The sequence below is a fragment of the Pelodiscus sinensis genome, chromosome 8, assembly GCF_052426305.1.
Source record: "Pelodiscus sinensis isolate ZL-2025 chromosome 8, ASM5242630v1, whole genome shotgun sequence".
Taxonomy (NCBI): Eukaryota; Metazoa; Chordata; order Testudines; family Trionychidae; genus Pelodiscus; species Pelodiscus sinensis.
In genome coordinates, this window is record NC_143059.1 from 20,232,324 (window position 1) to 20,256,874 (window position 24,551).

The following is a 24,551-nucleotide window of genomic DNA, read 5'->3' on the forward strand; positions in this document are numbered from 1 at the left end:
GCAGAAGTTCTTCTTTTCTCCCTAGAATGGGTTTCAAAACAGAGAAACTAGCTCTATAAACTTGTAGCACCATTCCTCTGCAGCAGGTTTGTAGTTACAGCGTATTAAGTCAACGATATATTGGCTCCCATTAATTGGGATTCCAGTTCATCGAGAGTGTTGCTCAGAGTTAAGGTGAGTGTTAGGGTTTGGTTTTAGTGTTAGGGTTAGGGTTACGGTTAGGGTTACAGTTAGGGTTAGGGTTGGGTTAGGGTCAGGGTTAGGGGTAGGGTTAGGGTTGGGTTAGTGTTAGGGTTTAGGGTCTAGGGTTAAGTGTAATGGTCGGATGCGTTAGGTTTAGGGTTAGGGTTAGGGCTAGGGTAAGAGGTTAGGGTTTACGATTAGGGTTAGGTTTAGGGTTAGGGTTAGGGTTAGGGTTAGTGTTAGGATTAAGTGTAATGGTCGGATGCGTTTTCAGCAGAAGCTTAGGGTTAGGGTTAGGTTTCGGGTTTAGGGTAGGGTTGGGGTTAGGGTTAGGGTTAGGGGTACGGGTAGGATTAGGGTTAGGGTTTAGGGTTGGATTAGGTTTAGGGTTAGGGTTAGCATTAGGGATAGGGTTAGGATTAGAGTTATTGTTAACTGTAATGGTCGGATGCGTTTTCAGCAGAAGCTTTTCTTTTTTCCCTTGAATGGGTTTCAAAACAGGGTAAGTAGCTCCATAAACTTATAGCACCATTCCTCTGCCGAAGGTTTGTAGTTACAGCGTATTAAGCCAAAGATATATTGGTTCCCATTAATTGGGATTCCAGTTCATCGAGATAGTTGCTAGCGCCACGAAAGTTTTTTCAAGTTCTGTAACCAGCTTTGTACATTGAAATGAATAAGAAAGTTTTCAGAATTGCTGCAAAACCCTCAGTCGGAGGCATTTTCTGAAGAAGCTTTCCTTTTTTTTCTCGAATGGGCTTGAAAACCCGGTATCTAGCTCCATACGCTTATCTAACCATTCCTTTCAAGTAGCTTTGTAGTTATAGTGTTTTAAAGGCCAAGATGAATGGTCTCCCATTAATTGGAATCCGAGTGCAGCAAAAGATTTGCTATCTCCACGAAAGTGTTTTCAAGCACTTTAACCAGCTTTTTACACTTAAATTAATGAGAAAGTTGTCAGAAGAGCTGCAAACCCCTCAGTTGGAGACATTTACGGCAGAAACTTTTCTTTTCTCCCTTGACTGGGTTTTAAAACAGGGTAATTAGCTCCATAAACTTATAACACCATTCCTCTGCAGCAGGTTTGCAGTTACAGTGTTTTAAAGCCAAAGATGTATGGTCTTCCATTAATTGGAGTCCGAGGTCAGCGAAAAATTTGCTATCTCCACCAAAGTGTTTTCAAGCACTGTAAGCAGCTTTTCACACTGAAATAAATGAGACTGTTGTCAGAAGAGCTGCAAACCCCTCAGTTGGAGCCATTTTCGTCAGAAGCTTGCCTTCTTCCCTCAAATAGGATTGAAAACCCAGTAAGTAGCCCTCTGAAGCAGGTTTGTAGTTACAGCGTATTAAGCCAAAGATGAATGCTCTCCCCTTAATTGGAATCCGAGTGCAGCAAAAGATTTGCTAGCTCCACGAAAGTGTTTTCAAGCACTTTAACCAGGTTTTTACACTGAAATGAAAGAGAACGTTGTCAGAAGATCTGCAAACCCCTCACTCAGTTCGAGAAAATTTCGTCAGAAGCTTTTCTTTTTTCCCTTGAATGGGATTCAAAACACATTATGTAGCTCTATGCACGTAGATCACCATACCTCTGGAGCAGGTTTGTAGTTACAGTGTTTTAAAGCCAAAGATGGATGGTCGCCCATTAATTGGAATCCGAGTGAAGCGAAAGATTTTCTAGCTCCACGAAATTGTTTTCAAGCACTGTAAACAGCTTCTCACACTGAAATAAACGAGAATGTTGTCAGAAGAGCTGCAGACCCCTCATTCGGAGGCGTTTTCTAAAGAAGCTTTCCCTTTTTTTTCTCGAATAGGCTTCAAAACCCGGTATCTCTCGCCATACGCTTATCTAACCATTCCTCTCAAGTAGCTTTGTAGTTATAGTGTTTAAAAGGCCTAGGTGAAAGATTTGCTATCGCTACGAAAGTGTTTTCAAGCACTTTAGCCAGCTTTTTACCCTTAAATTAACAAGACAGTTGTCAGAAGAGCTGCAAACCCCTCAGTTGGAGACAATTTCGGCAGAAGCTTTTCTTTTTTCCCTTGAATGTGATTCAAAACACAGTAAGTAGCGCTATGCACTTAGAGCACCATTCCTCTGCAGCAGGTTTCTCGTTAAAGTGTTTTAAAGCCAAAGATGTATGGTCTCCAAATAATTGGTATCCGAGTTCAGCGAAAGATTTGCTAGCGCCACGAAAGTGTTTTCAACCACTATAACCAGCTTTTCACACTGAAATGAACAAGACCGTTGTCAGAAGAGTTGCAATCCCCTCAGTTGGAGACATTTTCGGCAAAACCTTTCCTCCCTTGAATGGGTTTCAAAACAGGGTAACTAGCTCCCTAAAGTTATTGCACCATTCCTCTGCAGCAGGTTTGTAGTTACAGCGTATTAAGCCAAAGCTTTCCTTTTTTCCTCGAATGGGTTTCATAACACGGTAACTAGCAAAACATTTTCAAGATCTGCGAATGTGCACTCAAACGCTGTGTCAAGCTTAGTACACTTAAAGGAAAGAGAAAGTTGTCAAAAGAACTGTAATCCCCTCAGTTGGCTGCATTCTTGGCAGAAGCGTTCCTTTTTCACCACGAATGGGCTTCAAAATCCGGTATCTACCTCCATACACTTATCTCATCATGTTTCTCCAGTGGCTTTGTAGTTACATCGTATTAAGCGAAAGATGTATTGTCTCTCCTTAATTGGGATCGCAGTTCATCGAAAGATTTGCTAGCTCCACAAATGTGCATTCAGACACTGTAAAGAGATTTTATCACTTAAATGAAGGGGAAACTTCACAGAAGAGTTACAAACCCCTCAGTTGGAGACATGTTCTGCAGAAGCTGTCCTTTTTTTCCTCGAATGGGCTTCAAAACCCGGTAACTAGCTCCATACACTTATCTGACCAATACCCTCCAGCGGGTTTGTAGTTACACCCTTTTAAGGTAACGATGTATGGGCACCAATTAATTGGAAACACAGTTCATCGAAAGATTTGATGTCTCCACAAAAGTGTTTTCAAGCACTGTAAGCAGGTTTTCACACTGAAATGAACGAGACCGTTGTCAGAAGAGCTGCAAACCCCTCAGTTGGAGACATTTTCGGCAGAAGCTTTCCTTTTTTCCCTTGAATGGGTTGCAAAACAGGGTAACTAGCTCCATAAACTTATAGCACCATTCCTCTGCAGCAGGTTTGTAGGTACAGCATAGTAAGCCAAAGATATATTGGCTCCCATTAATTGGGATTCCAGCTCATCGAGAGAGTTGCTATCGCCTCGAAAGTTTTTTCAAGTACTGTAACCAGCTTCGTATATTGAAATGAACGAGAACGTTTTCAGAAGAGCTGCAAACCCCTCAGTGGGAGGCGTTTTCTGAAGAAGCTTTCCTTTTTTTTCACTATTGGGCTTCAAAACCCAGTAACTTACTTCATATACTTATCTCACCATTCTCCTCCAGTTGCTTTCTACTTACAGCGTATTAAGCCAAAGATGTATTGTCTCTCCTTAATTGGGATCGCAGTTCAGCGAAAGAGTTGATATCTCCACGAAAGTGTTTTCAAGCTTTGTACACTGAAATGAACGAGAACGCGTCCTGAAGAGCTGCAAACCCCTCTTTCGGAGGCGTTTTCTGAAGATGTTTTCCCTTTTTTTCTTGACTGGGCTTCAAACTCCGGTAACTAGCTCCATACAGTTTCCTCACCATTCCCCTCCAGTGGCTTTGTAGTTACAGCATAGTAAGCGAAAGATGAATTTGCTCCCATTAATTGGGATCGCAGATCAGCGAAAGACTTGATGTCTCCACGAAAGTGTTTTCAGGCATTATAACCAGCTTTGTACATTGAAATGAACGAGAACGCTTCCTGAAGAACTGCAAACCCCTCTTTCGGAGGCGTTTTCTGAAGATGTTATCCCTTTTTTTCTCGACTGGGCTTCAAACCCCGGTAACTAGCTCCAGTACCAGTGGCTTTGTAGTCACAGCGCTTTAAGCCCAAGATGAATTCTCTCCCACTAATTGGCATCAGTGTGAAGCAAAAGATTTCCTATCTCCAAGAAAGTGTTTTCAAGCACTGTAAACATCTTCTCACACTGAAATAAACGAGAACGTTTTAAGAAGCTCCGCATACCCCTCAGTTGGAGACATTTTCGGCAGAAGCTTTCCTTTTCTCTCTCGAATGGGATTCAAAACCCAGTCAGTAGCTCTATACAGTTATAGCAACATTCCTCTACAGCAGGTTTGTAGTTACAGTGTTTTAAACCAAAGGTGTATGGTCTCCAATTAATTGGCATCAGTGTGCAGCAAAAGATTTCCTATCTCCAAGAATGTGTTTTCAAGCACTGTAAACATCTTCTCACACTGAAATAAACGAGAACGTTTTAAGAAGCTCCGCATACCCCTCAGTTGGAGACATTTTCTGCAGAAGCTTTCCTTTTTTTTCTCGAATGGGCTTCAAAACCCGCTATCTAGCGCCATACGCTTATCTAACCATTCCTCTCAAGTAGCTTTGTAGTTATAGTGTTTAAAAGGCCAAGGTGTAGGTCTTCCATTAATTGGAATCCGAGTGCAGCGAAAGATTTGCTATCTCCACGAAAGTGTTTTCAAGAACTTTAACCAGATTTTTACCCTTAAATTAACGAGAAAGTGGTCAGAAGAGCTGCAAACCCCTGAGTTCGAGAAAATTTCGGCAGAAGCTTTTCTTTTTTCCCTTGAATGGGATTCAAAACACATTATGTAGCTCTATGCACTTAGCGCACCATACCGCTGCAGCAGGTTTGTAGTTCCAGTGTTTTAAAGCCAAAGATGTATGGTCTCCCATTAATTGGAATCCGAGTGGAGCGAAAGATTTGGTAGCTTCACGAAATTGTTTTCAAGCACTGTAAACAGCTTCTCACACTGAAATAAACGAGAACGTTGTCAGAAGAGCTGCAAACCCCTCAGGTGGAGACATTTTCGGCAGAAGCTTTCCTTTTCTCCCTCGAATGGGATTCGAAACCCAGTCAGTAGCTCTATACAATTATAGCACCATTCCTGTACAGCAGGATTGTAGTTACAGTGCTTTAAAACCAAAGAATTATTGGCTCCGATTAATTGGGATCCCAGTTCTTCGAAAGCTTTGATAGCTCCACCAAAGTGTTTTCAAGCACTGTAACAGCTTTGTTCCCTGAAATGAACGAGAACCTTGTCAGAACAGTTGCAAACCCCTCATTCGGAGGCGTTTTCTAAAGAAGCTTTCCCTTTTTGTTCTCGAATGGGCTTCAAAACCCGGAAACTAGCTCCATACACTTATCTGACCATTACCAGTGGCTTTGTAGTTACAGCGCTTTAAGCCAAAGATGAAAGGTCTCCCTCCCATTAATTGGCATCAGTGTGCAGCAAAAGATTTGCTAGCTCCACGAAAGTGTTTTCAAGCACTGTAACCAGCTTTTCACACTGAAATGACCGAGAACGTTTTCAGAAGAGCTGCAAACCCCTCAGTTGGAGACATTTTCGGCAGAAGTTCTTCTTTTCTCCCTAGAATGGGTTTCAAAACAGAGAAACTAGCTCTATAAACTTGTAGCACCATTCCTCTGCAGCAGGTTTGTAGTTACAGCGTATTAAGTCAACGATATATTGGCTCCCATTAATTGGGATTCCAGTTCATCGAGAGTGTTGCTCAGAGTTAAGGTGAGTGTTAGGGTTTGGTTTTAGTGTTAGGGTTAGGGTTACGGTTAGGGTTACAGTTAGGGTTAGGGTTGGGTTAGGGTCAGGGTTAGGGGTAGGGTTAGGGTTGGGTTAGTGTTAGGGTTTAGGGTCTAGGGTTAAGTGTAATGGTCGGATGCGTTAGGTTTAGGGTTAGGGTTAGGGCTAGGGTAAGAGGTTAGGGTTTACGATTAGGGTTAGGTTTAGGGTTAGGGTTAGGGTTAGGGTTAGTGTTAGGATTAAGTGTAATGGTCGGATGCGTTTTCAGCAGAAGCTTAGGGTTAGGGTTAGGTTTCGGGTTTAGGGTAGGGTTGGGGTTAGGGTTAGGGTTAGGGGTACGGGTAGGATTAGGGTTAGGGTTTAGGGTTGGATTAGGTTTAGGGTTAGGGTTAGCATTAGGGATAGGGTTAGGATTAGAGTTATTGTTAACTGTAATGGTCGGATGCGTTTTCAGCAGAAGCTTTTCTTTTTTCCCTTGAATGGGTTTCAAAACAGGGTAAGTAGCTCCATAAACTTATAGCACCATTCCTCTGCCGAAGGTTTGTAGTTACAGCGTATTAAGCCAAAGATATATTGGTTCCCATTAATTGGGATTCCAGTTCATCGAGATAGTTGCTAGCGCCACGAAAGTTTTTTCAAGTTCTGTAACCAGCTTTGTACATTGAAATGAATAAGAAAGTTTTCAGAATTGCTGCAAAACCCTCAGTCGGAGGCATTTTCTGAAGAAGCTTTCCTTTTTTTTCTCGAATGGGCTTGAAAACCCGGTATCTAGCTCCATACGCTTATCTAACCATTCCTTTCAAGTAGCTTTGTAGTTATAGTGTTTTAAAGGCCAAGATGAATGGTCTCCCATTAATTGGAATCCGAGTGCAGCAAAAGATTTGCTATCTCCACGAAAGTGTTTTCAAGCACTTTAACCAGCTTTTTACACTTAAATTAATGAGAAAGTTGTCAGAAGAGCTGCAAACCCCTCAGTTGGAGACATTTACGGCAGAAACTTTTCTTTTTTCCCTTGAATGGGATTCAAAACACAGTAAGTAGCTCTATGCACTTATAGCACCATTCTCTGCAGCAGGATTGTAGTTACAGTGTTTTAAAGCGAAAGATGTATGGTCTCCCATTAATTGTAATCCGAGTTCAGCGAAAGATTTGCTAGCTCCACGAAAGTCTTTTCAAGCACTGTACGCAGCTTTTCACACTGAAATGAACACAAACGTTGTCAGAAGTGCCGCATACCCCTCAGTTGGAGACATTTTCGGCAGAAGCTTTCCTTTTCTCCCTCGAATGGGATTCAAAACCAAGTCAGTAGCTCTATACATTTCTAGCACCATTCCTCTGCAGCAGGTTTGTAGTTACACCGTTTAAGCAGACGATGTATTGGCTCCCATTAATTGGAATCACAGTTCATCGAAAGATTTGATGTCTCCACGAAAGAGTTTTCAAGCACTGTAACAGCTTTTTACACTGAAATGAATGAGAACGTTGTCAGAAGAGCTGCAAACCCCTCAGTTGGAGACATTTTTGGCAGACGCTTTTCATTTTTTCCTTGAATGGGTTTCAAAACAGGGTAACTAGCTCCATAAACTTATAGCACCATTCCTCTGCAGCAGGTTTGTAGTTACAGCGTATTAAGCCAAAGATATATTGGCTCCCATTAATTGGGATCCCAGTTCATCGAAAGATTTGATATCTCCACGAAAGTGTTTTCAAGCACTATAACAGCTTTTTACACTGAAATGAACGAGAACATTGTCAGAAGAGCTGCAAACCCCTCAGATGGAGACATTTTACCGCAGAAGCTTTTCTTTTTTCCCTTGAATGGGATTCAAAACACAGTAAGTAGCTCTATACACTTATAGAACCATTCCTCTGCAACAGGTTTGTAGTTACAGTGTTTTCAAGCCAAAGATGTATGGTCTCCCATTAATTGGAATCCGAGTTCAGCGAAAGATTTGCTAGTTCCAGGAATGTGTTTTCAAGCACCGTAAGCAGCTTTTCACACTGAAATGAACGCGAATGTTGTCAGAAGAGCCGCATACCTCTCAGTTGGAGACATTTTCGGCAGAAGCTTTCCTTTTCTCTCTTGAATGGGATTCAAAACCCAGTCAGTAGCTCTATACAATTATAGCACCATTCCTCTGCAGCAGGTTTGCAGTTAAACCGTTTAAGCAGACGATGTATGGGCTCCCATTAATTGGAATCACAGTTCATCGAAAGATTTGATGTCTCCACGAAAGTGTTTTCAAGCACTGTAACCAGCTTTTCACACTGAAATGAACGAGACCGTTGTCAGAAGAGCTGCAAACTCCTCAGTTGGAGACATTTTCGGCAGACACTTTTCTTTTTTCCCTTGAGTGGGTTTCAAAACAGGGTTATGAGCTCCATACACTTATCTCACCATTCCTCTCAGGTAGGTTTGTAATTATAGTGTTTTAAAGGCAAAGCTGTATAGCGATCACAATTCAGCAAATGATTTGCTAGCTCCACAAATGTGCTTTCAAACATTGTAAAGAGCTTTTAACACTTAAATGAACGAGAACGTTCACAGAGAGTTGCAAACCACTCAGTTGGAGACATGTTCTGCAGAAGCTTTCCTTTTTTTCCTCGAATGGGTTTCATAAGACGGTTACTAGCTCCATAAAGTTTTTTCACCATTCCTCTGCGGTTACACTGTTTTAAAGCCAAAGATGTAGAGGGATCCCAATTGAGCAAAACGTGCGCTAGATCTCCGAATATGTATTCAAACGCTGTGTCAAGCTTATTACACTTACAGGAAAGAGAAAGTTGTCAAAAGAACTGTAAACCCCTCAGTTGGCTGCATTCTTTGCAGAAGCTTTCCTTTTTCACCACGAATGGGCTTCAAAACCTGGTATCTAGCTCCCATACACTTATCTCACCATGCTCCTCCAGTGGGTTTGTAGTTACAGAGTATTAAGCCAAAGATGTATTGGCTCCCATTAATTGGGATTCCAGTTCATCGAGAGATTTGCTATCTCCACGAAAGTGTTTTCAAGCACTGTAACCAGCTTTGTACACTAAAATGAACGAGAGGAGGCGTTTTTGGCAGAAGCTTTCCTTTTTTTTCTCGAATGGGCTTCAAAACCCGTTAACTAGCTCCATACACTTACCTCACCATTCCCCTCCAGTGGGTTTGTAGTTACACCCCTTTAAGCTATAGATGTATTGGCTCCTATTAATTGGGATCGCAGTTCTGCGAAAGATTTGATATCTCCACGAACATGTTTTCAAGCTCTGTAAAGAGCTTTTTACACTCAGTCGGAGGCGTTTTCAGCAGAAGCGTAACATTACCCTTAACCCTAAACCCTAACCATAATCCTTAACCCTTAACACTAACCCTAACCCCTTAACCCTAAACCAAAGAGTATTTCAATGCCAGGTTCACCAGATGCTGCATGGTGATGCAGTTTGCCTTTGGCCATGTAAAGTGGCAGTTCAGAAGTCTCCTCATCAGTCTGGACTTTGGAAACTGAAAGAGCACCTAGGTGGTGGCGGCCTGCTGCGTGCTCCACAACATATGTGAGAGCAGGGGGAGCCTTTCCTGTGAGGCTGAGAAGCTGGCCACCTGTGCCATACGGATAGCAATCAGGGGACTGTGCTCATCTGGGAAGCCTTGAGGGAGAGTTTCAGACAAGCCCACTTGTGAAACTCTCCCCCAGGCTTATCCACAGGGGCCCTCTGTATTGCCCCGTGTGTCCTTTCTTCCCCCCCTCCCCTTCTCTCCTCCCTACCCAATAGAGCAAATAAAAAAGTTGGTATTGTTTGAACAAACAACTCTGATTTTGTATTTGAGGGATGTGCAACAGGGGAGGGACTGGGAAAAGACTCTGGAATAAGGGAAGGAGGAAGAGGGCAGAGGAGGGAGGAAAGGGCTCAGAGATGGGACTGGGACTTGTGCCACCCTTGGGTACTTCAGGAGGCTTTGGTTGCCCAGATTGTCCCAACTCCATGTGTTTGAGGGCCCCCTGCAGGGGCTAGGAGGAGAAGTCACTGGGGCAGGTGTGCATGTGGATGCAGGAGTTGTATAGGAAGCTGGGGGGGTGAGGGCAGGGAGATGGCTGGTGGCCCACTCCATACATGCAGCCATGAGCTCCATGACGGATGCTATTGAGGAGTACATGGCCTCATGCTGGCATGACAGCTGCTCACACATGGACTTCCTCTGCTCCCAGTCAGCCTGGCGCTCTTCACAGTCAGTAGTCCACTCCTCGGACACTTCTTCACGGAAGCCCTGGATGAAGGATTGGAGGCAGGACAATTGGCCCCCAGCAGGGGGGTCTCCTGGACCCAGGAAGATGGCATGGGAGGTGGTGGACTCACTATGCTCCCAGATGACTCAGCTGTGAGGAAAAGTGACAAGGGTACTCATCCCAGGACACACAGTGCACGGAGCCCAAGGCTAATTGGTCACTGTCCCGCAGTGAACCTAGTTTAAAGCCCTTTTCACTAGGTTTGCAAGCCTGTCCATGAAGATGCTCTTTTCCCTCTTTGTTAGGTAGATCCCATCTTGGTTAGGTTGTGCCCTGATCAGAGTCCCATGGTCGAAGAACCCTAAGCCGTATCTCCAACAACAGCTGCGCAACCACGCATTTAATTCCTCAATTTGACGATCCCTACCTGGACGTTTTCCTTCAAGAGAGCGAATGGACGAGAACACCACTTGTTCTTCAAATTCCTTTATCCATCTTTTCAGGGAGGGGGTAGTAATCCAAAGGGTTGATCAGTTTTGGAAGAGTCCCAGTAACATTCTGAATTCGAGCTCCTGGTAAGCATCACACTTCTCGAAATTCCAGGTCTGGATGGCAGATGGATGACTAAACCCTAACCCTTAACCACTACACTTAAACGTAACCCTAACCCTACCACCTAACCCTTACCCTACCCCTATCCCTACCCCTACCCCTAACGCTAAGCCTAACCCTAACCCGAACCCTAACCCTAACCCTAACCCTAACCCTAAACCCTAACCCTAACCCTAACCCTAAACCCTAACCCGTAACCATAACCCTAAACTTAATCCTAAACCCTTAACCGCTAAACTTTAACCCTAACCCTAAACCCTAAACACTAACGCTTAACGATTACCCTTAATCCTAAACCCTAAAACCTAAACACTAAGCCCTAACCCTAACCTTAACCCTTAACCCTAACCCTTAACCCTTAACCCTAAACCCTAACGCTAACCTTAACCCTAACCCTAACCTATAACCCTTAAACCTTAACCATTACACTTAACCCTGAACCCTAAACCCTAATCCCTAATCCCTAACCATAACACTAACCCTAACCCTAAACCTTTAACCCCTAACCCTTAATCCTAACCCTAACCCGAACCTTAACCCTTAAACCTAAACCCTTAACCTGTAACCTTTAACCCTAACCAACCCTAACCCAAACCCTAACCCTAACTCTTAACCCTAACACTAACCGTAACCCTAACCCCTAACTCTTAACCCTTAACGCTTAATCCTAATCCTAACCCAAACCTCTAACCCTTAACCCTTAACCCAAACCCTAAACCTAACCCTAACCATAACCCCTAACCCTTAACCATTACCCTTAACCCTAAACCTTTAACCCTTAACCCTAACCCTAACCCTCAACCCTTAATCCTTAACCCTTACCCATTAACCATTACCCTTAACCCTAAACCCTTAACCCTTAACCCTTAACCATAACCCTAAACCCTAAACCTAACCCTAACCATAACCCCTAACCCTTAACCAATACCCTTAACCCTAAACCCTTAACCCTTAACCATTACCCTTAACCTTAACCCTAAACCCTTAACTGTAAACCCTAACCCTTAACCCCTAAACCCGAAACCCTAAAGCTAACCTTAACTCTATCCCTAACCTCTAACCCTTAACCCTAACCCTTACCTCCTAACCCTAACCCTTACTCTTAATCCTAACCCTAACCCCTAACCCTTAATCCTAACCCTAAACCCTTAATCCTAACTCTAACCCAACCTTAACCCTTAAGCCTTAACCCTAACCCTAACCCTAAACCTAACCCTACCACTAACCCCAAACCCTTAAGCTTTAACAATTACCCTCAACCCTAAACCCTTAATCCTTAACCCTAACCCTAAACCCTAAATGTAACCTTAACCCTAACCCTAACTCTTAACCCTTAACCCTAAACCCTGAACCTAAACCCTAAAGCTAACCTTAACACTAACCCTACACTCTAAACTTAAACCCTCAACCCTAAACCCTAACCCTGACCCTAATGTTAACCCTTAACCCTAACCCTAACCCTTAACATTTAACCCTTAATCCTGACGCTAAAACCTTAACCCTAACTCTAACCCTAATCTTAACCATTAAGCCTTAACCCTTACACTTAACCCTATCACTAACTCTTACCCTAACCCTAACCTTAACCCTAAACATAAAGCCTAAACCCTGAACCCTAACCCAAAACCCTAAACCTAACCCTAACCCCTAACCCTTAATCCTAACCCTAAAACCCTAACTCTAACTCTAACCCTTAACCCTTTCCCCCTAACCCTAACCCTGACCCAAAACTCTAAACCTAACCCTAACCCTTAACCCTTCACCCTTCACCCTTAATCCTAGCCCTAAAGCCTTAACCCTAACTCTAACTTTAACCTCAACCCTTAAACCTTAACCCTTACTCTTAACCCTATCACTAACCCTAACCCTAACCCTATCCCTTAACCCTTAACCCTTAATCCTAACCTTAAACCCTTAACCCTAACTTTAACCCAACCTTCACCCTTAAGCCTTAACCCTTACCCTTAACCATAACCCTAACCCTAACACCTAAACCTGAACCCTTAACCCTTAACCCTAACCCTTAAGCCTAAACCTAGCCCTAAAGCCTAAATCCTAAACACTAACCCTTAATCCTTAATCCTTAACCCTAACCCTAACCCTAACCTTAACCCTAATCCTAAACCTTAACCCTTAACCCTTAACCCTTACCCTTAACCCTAAACCCTTAACCCTTAACCCTAAAACCTAACCCTAACCCTTAACCCTTAACCCTAACCCTAAACCCTAAAGCTAACCATAACGCTAACCCTAACCCCTAACCCTTAACACATAACCCTTAACCCTAACCCAAACCTTATCCCTTACCCTTAAACCTTAATCCTTAACCCCAACCTCTAACCCTTAACGCTTAAGCCTAACCCTAACCCTAACCCTAAAGTCTAAAGCCTGAACCCTAACCCTTAATCCTTAACCCTAACCCTAACCCTGACCCTAATGCTAACCCTAAAGCCTAAAGACTGAACCCTAACCCTTAGGGTATATCTACACTATCCGCTAGTTCGAACTAGCGGGGTAATGTAGGCATACCGCGCTTGCAAATGAAGCCCGGGATTTGAAACAAAGTTTTTTCAAGTTCTGTAACCAGCTTTGTACATTGAAATGAATGAGAACTTTTTCAAAAGAGCTGCAAAACCCTGAGTCGGAAGCATTTTCTGAAGAAGCTTTCCTTTTTTTTCTCGAATGGGCTTCAAAACCCGGTATCTAGCTCCATACGCTTATCTAACCATTCCTTTCAAGTAGCTTTGTAGTTATAGTGTTTTAAAGGCCAAGATGAATGGTCTCCCATTAATTGGAATCCGAGTGCAGCAAAAGATTTGCTATCTCCACGAAAGTGTTTTCAAGCACTTTAACCAGCTTTTTACACTTAAATTAATGAGAAAGTTGTCAGAAGAGCTGCAAACCCCTCAGTTGGAGACATTTACGGCAGAAACTTTTCTTTTTTCCCTTGAATGGGATTCAAAACACAGTAAGTAGCTCTATGCACTTATAGCACCATTCTCTGCAGCAGGATTGTAGTTACAGTGTTTTAAAGCGAAAGATGTATGGTCTCCCATTAATTGTAATCCGAGTTCAGCGAAAGATTTGCTAGCTCCACGAAAGTCTTTTCAAGCACTGTACGCAGCTTTTCACACTGAAATGAACACAAACGTTGTCAGAAGAGCCGCATACCCCTCAGTTGGAGACATTTTCGGCAGAAGCTTTCCTTTTCTCCCTCGAATGGGATTCAAAACCAAGTCAGTAGCTCTATACATTTCTAGCACCATTCCTCTGCAGCAGGTTTGTAGTTACACCGTTTAAGCAGACGATGTATTGGCTCCCATTAATTGGAATCACAGTTCATCGAAAGATTTGATGTCTCCACGAAAGAGTTTTCAAGCACTGTAACAGCTTTTTACACTGAAATGAATGAGAACGTTGTCAGAAGAGCTGCAAACCCCTCAGTTGGAGACATTTTTGGCAGACGCTTTTCGTTTTTTCCTTGAATGGGTTTCAAAACAGGGTAACTAGCTCCATAAACTTATAGCACCATTCCTCTGCAGCAGGTTTGTAGTTACAGCGTATTAAGCCAAAGATATATTGGCTCCCATTAATTGGGATCCCAGTTCATCGAAAGATTTGATATCTCCACGAAAGTGTTTTCAAGCACTATAACAGCTTTTTACACTGAAATGAACGAGAACATTGTCAGAAGAGCTGCAAACCCCTCAGATGGAGACATTTTACCGCAGAAGCTTTTCTTTTTTCCCTTGAATGGGATTCAAAACACAGTAAGTAGCTCTATACACTTATAGAACCATTCCTCTGCAACAGGTTTGTAGTTACAGTGTTTTCAAGCCAAAGATGTATGGTCTCCCATTAATTGGAATCCGAGTTCAGCGAAAGATTTGCTAGCTCCAGGAATGTGTTTTCAAGCACCGTAAGCAGCTTTTCACACTGAAATGAACGCGAATGTTGTCAGAAGAGCCGCATACCTCTCAGTTGGAGACATTTTCGGCAGAAGCTTTCCTTTTCTCTCTTGAATGGGATTCAAAACCCAGTCAGTAGCTCTATACAATTATAGCACCATTCCTCTGCAGCAGGTTTGCAGTTAAACCGTTTAAGCAGACGATGTATGGGCTCCCATTAATTGGAATCACAGTTCATCGAAAGATTTGATGTCTCCACGAAAGTGTTTTCAAGCACTGTAACCAGCTTTTCACACTGAAATGAACGAGACCGTTGTCAGAAGAGCTGCAAACTCCTCAGTTGGAGACATTTTCGGCAGACACTTTTCTTTTTTCCCTTGAGTGGGTTTCAAAACAGGGTTATGAGCTCCATACACTTATCTCACCATTCCTCTCAGGTAGGTTTGTAATTATAGTGTTTTAAAGGCAAAGCTGTATAGCGATCACAATTCAGCAAACGATTTGCTAGCTCCACAAATGTGCTTTCAAACACTGTAAAGAGCTTTTAACACTTAAATGAACGAGAACGTTCACAGAGAGTTGCAAACCACTCAGTTGGAGACATGTTCTGCAGAAGCTTTCCTTTTTTTCCTCAAATGGGTTTCATAAGACGGTTACTAGCTCCATAAAGTTTCTTCACCATTCCTCTGCGGTTACACTGTTTTAAAGCCAAAGATGTAGAGGGATCCCAATTGAGCAAAACGTGCGCAAGATCTGCGAATGTGTATTCAAACGCTGTGTCAAGCTTATTACACTTAAAGGAAAGAGAAAGTTGTCAAAAGAACTGTAAGCCCCTCAGTTGGCTGCATTCTTGGCAGAAGCTTTCCTTTTTCACCACGAATGGGCTTCAAAACCTGGTATCTAGCTCCCATACACTTATCTCACCATGCTCCTCCAGTGGCTTTGTAGTTACAGAGTATTAAGCCAAAGATGTATTGGCTCTCCTTAATTGGGATCGCAGTTCAGCGAAAGATTTGATGTCTCCACGAAAGTGTTTTCAAGCACGTTAACCAGCTTTGTACATTGAAATGAACGAGAACGTTTTCAGAAGAGCTGAAAACCCCTCAGTCGGAGGCGTTTTCGGCAGAAGCGTGCCTTTTTTTTTCTCGAATGGGCTTCAAAACCTGCTAACTTGCTCCATACACTTATGTCACCAGTCCCCTCCAGTGGCTTTGTAGCTACAGCGTATTAAGCCAAAGATGTATTGGCTCCCATTAATTGGGATTCCAGTTCATCGAGAGATTTGCTATCTCCACGAAAGTTTTTTCAAGTACTGTACTCAGCTTTGTACATTGAAATGAACGAAAACGTTTTCAGAAGAGCTGGAAACCCCTCAGTTGGAGGCATTTTCTGAAGAAGCTTTCCTTTTTTTTCTCGAATGGGCTTCAAAACCCGGTAACTAGCTCCATACACTTATCTGACCATTACCAGTGGCTTTGTAGTTACAGCGTATTAAGCCAAAGCTGTATGGTCTCCCATTAATTGGAATCCGAGTTCAGCGAAAGATTTGCTAGCTTCACAAATGTGCATTCAAACACTGTAAAGAGCTTTCAACACATAAATGAACGAGAAAGTTCACAGAAGATTTGCAAATCCCTCAGTTGGAGACATGTTCTGCAGAAGATTTCCTTTTTTTCCTCGAATGGGCTTCAAAACCCGGTAACTAACTCCATACACTTATCTGACCATTACCCTCCAGTGGGTTTGTAGTTGCAGTGTTTTAAAGCCAAGGATGTGTGGTCTCCCATTAATTGGAATCCTAGCTCAGCGAAAGATTTGCTAGCTTATGTGGTTGGCTCCAGTAATGAATTCGCTTGTATAGGTATGTGGGCAGAGTTGGCATCGGGGCTGATTGCAGGGCTGGGTTCCTGGATGTTTATGATGTAGCTGTGTAGCACAGGAATTTTGCAGTCCAAGGAACTGATCCTAGATAACCCAAATCATAGACTAGGGCTCAATCTATTGGGTCATCCTTCTTCTCTCACAGACATATGGCTTGGTGCACGTTTTATCAGCATGAATGTGGGATGACTGTATAACCAGTAGTGAGCTATGCACATCACATTATCATTTTATTTGTATATGAAAATGTGTCCTTGAAAAATGCAGAATTCACAACGATATGGAACTAATGGATTCTTTTTTGTTTTTCAATGGCACCTGTAATACACATCAGGCTTGAAGTGTCTCACTTCAGCCATTTGATTTGTGCGAGTAAAACTTTCTGCTTGGCTATTTCAGTAGAGACATCGTCCCTGTCTTCAACTCAACCATTGGTTAAATCATTATATTCACACTTGCGAAATACTTCAATTTAGGGCTTAGGAGTGGATGGAAGGTTTGGAGTAGATTATGTTTCTGAAAAAAGGAGGATAATAAAGGAAAGTGTATCCCATCCTCAGCAAGCTTCAACTACCAGTTAGTTCTGTTCTCTGAAAATAAAAACAATTCATATTTTAACATCACAGTGGGAGGCTGTGATAGGGCTGTTGCTCTGCACTGGTTGATAAGAGGTTAATACATAGTCCTGGTAAAAGTTTACCCCAAGGAGACAATTAAAAGAGAGGTTGAAGGAGCCAATCAGGGACCAGCAGGCCAGTACAAAAAGGTGGTTGCTTAGCATGAGTTCAGACAGTCTCATTCATGCTGAGGAGTATGATGGATTTGGCCTCTTGCTACGGAAGGGTATCTGGGACAGTACAGAGCTGAAGAGAGCTAGTGAACTCTGACCCAGTAAACCTCCAGGCTGAGTTCTTTCTATGAAGGCCTGAGGTGCTAGGGCTGTACAGGGGCAGACAGGGTAAGAAAAGGCAGCAGGTCCAACTCCCCCCTTGCCACTGATGAGTGGCCAATTCAGACTGCAGTTTATCCCTGAGGGAAGGGGCTAGTTGAAGGCTGTCAGTGGGTCACTGAGGCCTGGTGATCCTAGGGCCAATGGGGTTCCCTGGAAGGGAGGACCCAGGATGTAGGCACCACTAGTAGGGCAGTACCCTGGGGGATGGAGCACCACAGTTTGGGAGGGATACAGACTTGAATTAGAGGAGACAAAAGGGCAGGAAACAGACACGCAAAACACCAGGTGAAAGATGGTGCTCTGGAGCTGGAAGTGCTAATTCCTGGATTAGCCAGCAGGAGGTGCTGTGGCGATAAGTCCAAACCTGTCAACAACTCTGAGCCCATCATACACCTGAACCCCCTGTCCTGAAGCTGGGGCTTCCTGGCTGCTCCAGGGAAGAAACTGGGGGGCAAGCACTAGCGGTGAGCAGGGGCTAGTGGTCATGCTGGGGGGCACAGGGCATAGGACCCAGCAGCCAGGTGGGCATGGAAGGGGCAGGGCTGGGGCTTGCCTCCCAAAACCAGCTGTTCACCCACTGCCCATATCAAAGGGCAAACAACAAACCCAACACTTAGGCTACGTCTACACTGGCATGATTTTCCGGAAATACTTTTAAAGACTAGATTGGCGGAGCGCTTTTTCGCAAAAGCAGAAGCCCGGGACCATTTTGAAGAGGACAAAGGCCACCAGACCTTTCCGGGGGCGGGGCTGAAGCTCCGTTCAGACACGTGCTTAAAGGGGTCTCGCCGGACAGCTGTTTGTCTCCTGCTCTGTACGATGGGACCTCTGGCAGGGTCTGACAGCCATAGCAGGTTTGGTGGTTGCCCTCTGACTTTTGGACACCACCCTTTTGCCCCCTACTGCTTTTTCCTGATTTTTCTTTCTTGTGCCCTGCCCTGTCTGCCACGGACCCGAGGGTGGCCATGTGCCTGCTCTGGCCCCTGTCGGCCATGTCCGAGTGCCTGCAGCTCATGTTCCAGGACCAGGAGGCAGAGATCGCGTTCGACTCCATCACTAGGGAGGCCATGGCAGACCTGTGGCATCAGCACCCCAGGGTGGTGAGGCCAGTCTGGAGATTGGACACCAGCACCAACTGGTGGGACCGGGTGGTCCTCAGACAGTGGGACGACCAGCAATGGCTCCGGAATTTCCGCATGCGAAAGCGGACCTTCCTGGAGCTGTGCTCCTGGCTCACCCCCGCGCTACAGAGAGCCACCACCCGGCTGCGTGCACCCATCCCCGTCGACAAGAGGATCGCCATCGCGCTGTGAAAGCTGGCCACTACCGCTCGGTGGCACAGCAATTCGGGGTTGGAAGATCAACTGTTGGTCTGATTGTCATGGAGATAAGTCCCAGGGAGAGTGGGGAGTGGGGTGGGGGAGGGGTACTGCACTCCATCCCCAGGGGCAGCCAAGACTCCAGGCTGGGTCGCCCAGGGGTTTGGGCCATCCCTCCCTTGCACAGGCCTGCTGGTGGGGGGGGGGGGCCGTGGGGCGAGGGGGGCCCTGGTGTGTGTGTGTGTGCGCGTGCATGAGGACAGAGGGAATCACGGGGGGGAGGCCCAAGGGAGCGCACACTCACCCCTGCCATATGTGATGTGTTCCCTTGTGTTTCTCTGCACCCTTCTGCAGGTCGTCCATGCCATCAATGATGTCCTGCTCCCGAGAGTCATTCGCCTGCGCAACGTGGGTGGTACCGTGGTCGGCTTCGCTGCCCCCAGGATCCCCAACTGCGGGGGAGCCCTGTCCCGGCCCCGGAGCATCGAGCAGCCCATTTCATGAACAGGAAGGGGTACTGCTCGATTGTTCTCCAGGCCCTCATGGACCACCGGGGCCACTTCCTGGACATCTACGGGGGCTGGTCCAGCCGGGCACACGACGCCCGCATCCTCCGCAACTCCGGACTCTTTTGCAGGTTGGAGGCGGGCACCTACTTCCCCCGGCAGGACTTGACTGTCGGGGATGTGCCTATGCCCATCTGCATCATCGGGGACGCGGCCTACCCCCTGCTGCCCTGGCTAATGCGGCCCTACACGGGACAGCTGGACCAGAACCGGGCCCGGTTCAATGACGGCCTCAACCAGGCCCGAAATCAGGTGGAGCTCACCTTTGGATGTTTGAAAGCCCGCTTCCGTTGTTTGCTCACCCGTCTCAAGATGGGTGAGCGGAATGCAACGGAGGTACTGGCCACGTGCTGCATGCTCCACAACATTGTGGAGCGCAGTGGGGAGGCCTTCCTCCCTGCATGGATGGCAGCCGAGGCACAGACATTCGACCAGACCCACACAGCTGCCGTCCGCCAGGCGCGCCAGGATGCGGTGCGCCTCAGAGAGGCCCTGGTGGACATGTTTGCCCGAGCCCCATAGTAGGGTTGCCTGGGTCTCCCCAGACTACTCCCTCCCATCTCCTCCCCTTTCTCACCTCCTCCCCTTACCTCTCCCCAATTGTAAAGCGTCTGTTCCAAGCACATCGGCCGTCATCGTGACTGTTCGTCGGGTGCGTCGGATGTAGTTAGGGTTTTTCTTTTTAGTTTAGGCTAGGGTTTAGGCCACCATCACCTGTCCGAGCTGTCCCGAAGAACAGGAAGAGGATTCGTGGTTCGTGCGGAAGGCTCAAGTCAGTGTATCTGATTCCAGTCATTTTCGAGGGATCTCCTGGCTGTTCCTCTCTCGAGGCCCGGAAGGACCAAAGGATTGAGGTTGCCAGCAACACTACCAATCGTCCCCCTGCGTATAGACTATGTTACATATTCTTTTGTATGCGTCTTTTAACCTTTCTTGCTTGTTTGTTATCAATGTCAATATAGCTGTGGTTTAAATTTTACTTAAAAGTCTCAGTATTTATTTATGCGCCACAAACCAATGACCACTTAAAGGGACCACTGGTGATAGAATACAGAATTTGGTGTCCACATTTTGTAACCCTTTTAAATTTAGTTGGCTAATTGGCATCTCAAATCATTTCTTACAGTTACCTCGAGTAACACAATAACCAACACAATAATCAACAGACAAATTGACTTTTTATTTACAAGGGGGAGGGAGAGGAGACCTTCAACGGGGAAGGGGAGGAGCTACTGGGACGGGTGGCCCCTGCAAGTGCTCCTGCGGGGGTGGACTTGCACATGCGGGGCAGGCCACATCGGGGCAGGCTGCACGGGGAGGTGGGCAGGACCAGGGGGCATTGCAGGGGCGGCAGGATCCGGGGGCATTGCAGGGGCAGGAGGAGCAGGGGGCATTGCAGGGGCAGGAGGGGGCATTGGAGCAGGGGCCCTTTCAGGGGCAGCAGGGGGCATGGGCAGTGCTATGGGAGGGATGGCGGGGGAATGGGGTATGGCCATGCCGTAGTGGATAGCGTGCACTATGTGTGCTGTGAGGATGGCCATGCACTCGTACACTGTGCCTGGAAGGTGCCCCAGGACTCCTGGCGCCACTGCAGGTCCCCCTGGACGCGCTCCCGAATGGAGCCCTGTAGTGCCTCCACTGCCTGGATGTGGTGGTGAAGGAGCTGGTCCCGGTGGTGGAGCCTGCACCTGCGTGGTTGGGCAGCTGGGGGTGCCGCTGCTGCCTGACTGGAGGGTCCCCGGCTTGTGCTCAGTCCCACTGCAGGGAAGAGAAGAAAGGATGGGTCAGTCAGGCAGGCCGGCCACTGTCCCAACACTTCATGCCCTCCACCCCTGAGCCCAGGTAACCCCACAGTTGTGTGGCTTTGGCCCACTCGGTTACCTCCCCCCCCCCCCGTTTTGTATGTTTGCAAGGAGGACCGCCCCTGGAGTAGGGTCCTCCTCCATGTATTGTAAACACCGGTCTGTTTCCTGGCCCCGAGGAGGGCATGAGGGCGCCTGTGGAACTCCCTGCCAGTGGAGACTGTGAAGCTTTGGGCTAATCACTGGTGTTTGACAGGGAGCGAGATGCATCCCCACACAATGCCCGGGAGCACATCTGGCAGAGGTGGTCTGGGCTCTCAGATCCCCATCGTGTGGGATATCTCATAAGAACATAAGAACGGCCGTACTGGGTCAGACCAAAGGTCCATATAGCCCAATATCCTGTCTACCGACAGTGGCCAGCACCAGGTGCCCCAGAGAGGGTGGACCGAAGACAACGATCAAGCGATTTGTCTCCTGCCATCCCCCTCCAGCCTCTGACAGACAAAGGCCAAGGACACCATTTTATCCCCTGGCTAATAGCCTTTTATGGACCTAACCTCCATGAAATTATCTAGCTTCTCTTTAAACTCTATTATAGTCCTAGCCTTCACAGCCTCCTCTGGCAAGGAGTTCCACAGGTTGACTACACGCTGTGTGAAGAAGAATTTTCTTTTATTAGTTTTAAACCTGCTCCCCATTAATTTCATTTGGTGTCCTCTAGTTCTTCTATTTAGGGAACTAATAAATAACTTTTCTTTATCGGCCCTCTCCACACCACTCATGATTTTATAGACCTCTATCATATCCCCCCTCAGTCTCCTCTTTTCTAAACTGAAAAGTCCCAGTCGCTTTAACCTCTCCTCATATGGGACCCATTCCAAACCCCTAATCATTTTAGTTGCCCTTTTCTGAACCCTTTTCAAGGCCAAAATATCTTTTTTGAGGTGAGGAGACCACATCTGTACACAGTATTCAAGATGTGGGTGTACCATAGTTTTATACAGGGGCAGTAAGATATTCTGTGTCTTATTTTCTATCCTAATAATTCCTAGCATCCTATTTGCCTTTTTGACCGCCGCTGCACACTGTGTGGAAGTTTTCAGAGAACTGTCCACGATAACTCCAAGATCTCTTTCCTGATTTGTCGTAGCCAAATTAGCCCCCATCATACTGTATGTATAGTTGGGGTTATTTTTCCCGATGTGCATTACTTTACACTTATCCACATTAAATTTCATTTGCCATTTTGTTGCCCAATCACTCAGTTTGGTGAGATCTTTTTGGAGTCCCTCACAGTCTGCTTCTGTCTTGACTATCCTAAACAGTTTGGTATCATCAGCAAACTTTACTACCTCACTGCTTACCCCTTTGTCCAGATCATTTATGAATAAGTTGAAAAGGATCGGTCCCAGGACTGACCCTTGGGGTACACCACTAGTTACCCCTCTCCAATCTGAAAATTTACCATTTATTCCTACCCTTTGTTTCCTGTCTTTTAACCATTTCTCATGTAACCATGGCCATGTAATTTACACAAGAGCCTTTGGTGAGGGACCTTGTCAAAGGCTTTCTGAAAATCTAAGTATACTATATCTACTGGATCACCCTTGTCCGCATGTTTGTTAACCCTTTCAAAGAACTCTAACAGATTAGTAAGACAGGATTTCCCTTTACAGAAACCATGTTGACTTTTGTCTAACAAATTATGTTCTTCTACATGCTTCACAATTTTATTCTTTACTATTGTTTCGACTAATCTGCCTGGTACTGAAGTTAGTCTACAGCCCTTTTTAAATATTGGTGTGACGTTGGCTACCTTCCAGTCATTAGGTATGGAAGCCGATTTAAAGGATAGGTTACAAACCACAGATAATAGCTCAGCAATTTCCCATTTGAGTTCTTTTAGAACCCTTGGATGAATGCTATCCGGTCCCGGAGATTTGTTAACATTAAGTTTTTCTATTTGTTCCAAAACCTCCTCTAATGACACTTCAATCCGGGACAGTTCCTCAGATTCATCACCCACAAAGGACGGTGCAGATTCAGGAATCTCCCCAACGTCCTCAGCCATGAAGACTGAAGCAAAGAAATCATTTAGTTTCTCTGCAATGGCTTCATTGTCCTTGATTGCTCCTTTTATAGCTCGATCATCTAGGGGACCCACAGGATTTTTAGCAGGCTTCGGTGACTCTTTTTTAGGTCTCTTGCTATGCTTTTTAATTTGGGGTATACATTTAAATTGGGCTTCTATTATGGTGTCTTTAAAAAGTTTCCATGCAGCTTTCAGGGATTTGGCTCTAGTCACTGTGCCTTTTAATTTCTGTTTAACTAACCTACTCATTTTTGTGTAATTCCGTTTTTTGAAATTAAATGCCAGGGTGCTGGACTGCTGAGGTGTTCTTCCCACCACAGGAATGTTGAATGTTATTATATTATGGTCACTATTCCCAAGCGGTCCTGTAACGGTTATATCCTGGACCTGATCCTGCGCTTCACTCAGGACTAAATCGAGAATTGCCTCTCTCCTTGTGGGTTCTTGCACCAGCTGCTCCAAGAAGCAGTCATTTAAGTCATTGAGAAATTTTATCTCTGCTTCTCTTCCTGAAGTGACATGTATCCAGTCAATAAGGGGGTAATTAAAATCCCCCATTATTACAGAGTTCTTTATTTTGATAGCCTCTCTAATCTCCCTTAGCATTTCAATGTCAGTATCAATGTCAGTATCGCTGTCCTGGTCAGGTGGTTGGTAATATATCCCTACTGCTAATTTCTTATTATTGGAGCTTGGAATTACTATCCATAGCGATTCTATTGATCATGTTGACTCACTTAATATTTTTATTTCGTTTGATTCTACATTATCTTTCACATACAGTGCCACTCCGCCACCCAGCCGGCCTGCTCTATCCTTTCTATATATTTTATATCCCAGGATGATTGTGTCCCACAGATTTTCCTCATTCCACCAGGTTTCAGTGATGCCTATTATGTCAATCTCCTCATTTAATATGAGGTACTCTAGTTCACCCATTTTATTAGTCAGACTCCTAGCATTTGCATACAAGCACTTTAAAAATTTGCCACTGCTTATTTGTCTGCCCTTCCCTGATGGAACCAGAAGAGTGACTGGGGGGTGGGGAGGAGTGTCCCATCCTTGCAGCAAAACTCAGGGTGACCCTAAGGGTGGCCCGACCACTTCCCCCCCCCCACACTATCCCTCACACAACCCCGGTAGCCCAGGGACATGTGTGGCCACGGTGGGGTCTTCCCTCACGGAGCCAGCCAAGGCACCGGGAGCAGGTGAGGGGCTCAGTGGCGGCCACAGTCACAGGGCTGTGATGCTGCAGTTTACCCAGGAGCAGCTGGCTGTGCCTCTCAGCCAGGCATGGAACAGTGTGCCGTTCTGTGTGCTGCACCCTTAGTGGAGGTGCGGGCTCTGGGCTGAGTCCCTGG